This window comes from Cynara cardunculus (assembly GCF_001531365.2).
Source record: "Cynara cardunculus var. scolymus isolate 2C chromosome LG 7, CcrdV1, whole genome shotgun sequence".
NCBI classification, from domain to species: domain Eukaryota; kingdom Viridiplantae; phylum Streptophyta; class Magnoliopsida; order Asterales; family Asteraceae; genus Cynara; species Cynara cardunculus.
Window position 1 is genome coordinate 8,280,997 of NC_037534.1, and position 4,783 is coordinate 8,285,779.

Here is a 4,783-nt window from a genome sequence, read left to right on the forward strand (position 1 = left end):
GGGGAACGACGGGTGGGGGCGGGGTTGGAATCAAGGGACGGGGGGCGATGGGTGGGTGCCAGGACAGGTTTTTTAGATAATTTTTTTTCTCAAATGAAAATAAGATGTAGTATAAACATCTTTCCAAAAACGCTGTTTGCACATCCTTAAAACATCAAACACATCTTTCGATGAAGGGGGAGATCCATTTTCATTAAATGTGACAAAAGATAGAAGTAAGTCACATATCGATGTTATTGAGTTTCACCTCAAGATGAAAAATCATGGTACCTGACTATACAAAGTTTACCATCGTAATACTAGGGTCCCGATATCTAACTCTACATGAGTTCCCACTCTAATACCCAAAATGATGTTAGTGCCTACTCATCCACTAGTCAAGTTACACTCTAAAGTCAATGGTCCGACTTTGCACGAGTTCACTACCACAATACGCTATATGACTTAATGCCTACTCTTCCAGGTCCAAGAGAGAACATCAAAACTTCTCAAATGAATAATCAACAAAGAAATTAACCTTATATACAAGGGTTAAAGCATCAAAATCACAATCATAATCATCTATACATGTAGAAGAACATATGCATAATGACATGTAAATTACAAGTGATTATGCAAATAGATGTGATGAGTGTCTAAATTAAACAAATAAACAACCAAAGTTAGGCATACTCCCGAAACTCTATTGATCATGGTTTAATTCATAAAAATCCACTGCTTACATGACTATTTCAATAGAAGTTAACAATAGTTATCTGGCAATGCATTTTCCAAATAGTTATGCAATTTCATTATACCACATCTTCATTTAGACAAATGAACCACCAAAGTTGGGCAAAGCCCGACACTTATAGTACATGATTCAAAATCATTAAAAGGCCACAACTAGTGTAATTTACATCTTGAAATGTCAACAAAAATCAAGATAGGTATTTCTTAAACATTTATTCTAGCAAATGAGTGATGCCTAAATGGGTCAAACAAATGACCAATAGAAAGTTACAACAGCTCTTGTTTATGGTTCAAAATCATCATTTTGCCCCAACATTATGATTTATCACTTGAAAATGTTGTGGGTTTATATGCATTTTCCTGAACATTTATGCAACCACAAGTATCCAATGTTCAAATAAGTAAAATAAATGATTGCATTATGTGTGCAAAATCCCATTTGAGCAAATATAGATTAGAATATGGACATTTTTTATACGTACATAGTTTTTCACAAAGTAATTGAAACTCACATTGTTAAGTTAAGCTAAACTTAAATTCCAACCCATTTTTTCTTCACATGGCAAAGATCTCATAATCTACAAGACAACTCTTGATTTCAACCCATCTTGAGAAATTTTCTTGATTCCATCAACAAGATCTTTGATCTCCAAGCCAATCTCCAAATCAATTCTTGAATGCATCCAAAAGCTTCCCATGTTGATCCAAAGTGAAGCCCAAAATTGTCTCTAATGGAGAGAAAATGAAGAGGTTGAAGAATGAGCAACCTGTAGCTCAAATTTGGGTTAAAAACCTGTCAGATGCCCTCCGTTGGGAGTCCCCATAATGCTAAGAATCCATGGGGTTACGCTGGTTATGCCGTGACTCCACTAGCGTATCAAGTCGCACACACACCTAAAACATAACCAAATTCTAGAGACTTATGCACCTTGGGATGTGAAGCAAGTTTCTTGTTTAGTCGCCCATGACTCTACCATATAAAATACAGGGTGTTACATAAAACATTCATGACTTGCCTCGTGTAGTACTAAAATTTCTAAATAATTAAGAGGATGTAGCTGCTATGGTATGTATCACATGACGCTACAAATAGTTATACCCCAAAATGTCAACAAATAACCTGTTTGTGATTTTCCATTGTGGGGATATGACAAATAACCAACAAGGCTTGATTTGGATATTTGGGTGAAATGAACTTACATCTATAATGCTTCAATGATAATTAAGAAATGTATTATTGTTTGCGTAAAATTATATCTTATTAGCAAATGAGACATCAAGTCGTGAATAACTAACAAGATACATTAATATCCCGATTGCAATAGATATGGTATCAGGAACAAGTATTTCATTTTCTTTCGGCCTTACATGGTATCATAGCACCTCTGAAAATTCTCCTCTTTTGTTGGTTCACCCACGACCATCTCCTCTCTTTCAATGGTTGTTGACGGCACTACTAAGACCGAAAGCTCTTCATCTTTAAACCCCTTTCACTTGGCTTTCGCTGTAAGCAACATCAAGACCCTAATCTCTATCCTTCGCGATCAAGAAGATGGACAATATGCCTAATGGGTTGAACTGTTTCACATCCATGTATGTATATACAGTGTTCTTGACCACATCAACCCTGCCATACCTCGACCAACTACCATCGACGATTCAACATGGAACCACCTAGATGCTATTATAAAACAATGGATCTACGGTATTATTTCTAAAGATCTTCTTCAAACCATCATGAAACCTGGTGTAAGGCTCAAGAATAATGGACTCATCTCGCAAAAAAAATTCAAGACAACAAACATATCCGCACTGTATATCTAGAAGAGAAGTTCAATACAACACGTCTTGAAAACTTCACCAACATGGCGGATTACTGCAAACACTTCAAAACTATCGTTGATCAATTGACTAACGTTGGCACCCCGTATCTGAACAAAAGATGGTATTGCAATTGATTTCTAGGCTTTTGATAGGCGAATACAGTACCATTGCTACCATGATTCAGCAAGCCGACCCTCTACCCAGTTTCATTGAGCCTCGCTCTCAACTCATCTCAAAGGAAAGGTCGCACCAAGCAAGAGTAACATCAACAAACATTTGTGGTAAGCCCATAATCAGGTCCTCAACTGTGCCAACAACGACTCCTTCCCAATCTGATCCACAACACCACCAAGGGGACAAGGAAATGGTCGGGGCCGTGGGGTCTCCCCGACCATGGAGGCCGTGGTCATCTATCTTAATCTCGATAGCCATTGTATCAACAACCATGGACACCCCCAGGAGCGCCTACAGACAATGGGTGGTACCGCCCTGCCTATACCCTACGCGTCGCCTACTCACCCTCAAGCAGACCTTCTCGGGCACAATCCAACTAGCCGTCCTCACAACATGCCTCAACAACATGCTTTCCTTGCTCCTCAACAACAACATATGGCGGCTCCATATGGTCAACTCATGTCTCCTACTGATCTGGGCAATGTTTTTAACACCATGATCATTCAACAACCCAATCATAAATGCTAGTGTTAGTGCTGTCTTTTGATCCATAAAAAATTTCTATGTCAACCAAAATCAAGTATAAAATCAAGCCCAAATCCTCTTTATCAAATATTACGGTACAGTTTCTTATCCATATGTGCAGTTCTTTGGTTAAGATCTTATCCACTAACAGTCTTTCTGTTGCCTAAAACTGTTACCTATAGCCCATATAAATCTAACATTTCGTTAGAATTGGATGTTTTAATTTTTCCCTGGTTCTTCTCTTCTTCTATTCGATTTCTGCAACGATTTAGATGTTCATGGAGATGTATGATTTGCTGTATCATTCATCTAGATTGGGTTAATCCTGGGAATAAATTAGCCATTACCTAACAACATATAGTAGAGGCTAATATTATTCTAAGGATAGTGATCTTAATCACATCCTAATCTGTTTGCTTTACTTCTAATTTTCTGCAATAATTTTCTAACAGTTATGGCAACACCACTACCCCTCCCCTACCCGCCCTTCTCCCTAAGACACGTCCTCCATGCTCCTCAAATTATTAAAAGTCTCAGATATGCATCAAAGGTTAACTTTAAGAACAATATCATTTAAGAAAAGAGTCAAAATTAAAATATAATCAACTCAATTACCGATGAATCAACCTAGGAATCTTAACCTTGGTTCTCTTGATCATGCGATGGTCATATAAGATTAACATCAGATTGTTAGAGCATCTCTAACAGTTATACTTAAATAGAAAAGAGAAGGATTTTAACTAAAAAAATTCTCAAAATTACCAATACTTATGCTATCTTGTATGTTAAATAGAGAAAAGAGGAGACAGACTATAAAAAAAAGCTCTAAAATTTAGAGAAATCTCTAAATAGAAAGAGAAATTATTATTTAAAATACTCTTCCACCAATAAGATGTATTAATGATGAATGTTTAGGATTATATTATTAAATATATAGTTAATGTTATAATTACTTAAATATAAGAGTTGAATATATTTTTTTTAGAGATTTTGATTTTTAATACTCTATTTTATAGATAATATAATGATTTTAAGATTCATATAGATTCTAAAATAATATAGATAGAATCCCAACTTGTAATATAATTCCTTTTACAATAAAATACATAATAAAAGAAGAGCTTATATATCAACTCGTAAATCTGTAATCATGCTTAATAATTGATAATAAATGTATACCCGAAATACTTTAGGTGATGCACGTATTCATGTTCGTTGGTCTTCGTCCAAGCTTTCTTTTATATATATATATATATATATTAGAGGTTGGTTCAAATAGAAACCAACCATATGATACAAACAATGGAAACCGATCTTGACCAATCACATTCTTTCTTCACTTTAGGTTCAAATTTAAATTATAAATTAATGATAAGGRTAATTTGGTAATTCAACCTTTTTGTAACCCCCAATAATTAATTGGGAGTTACAAATCTTAAAAGATACATCTAATTGTTCATGAGATTTTTATGATTTCTTTATTATTTCATGTTCATGGTATTCATTTCAATTGATTTTATACATATAT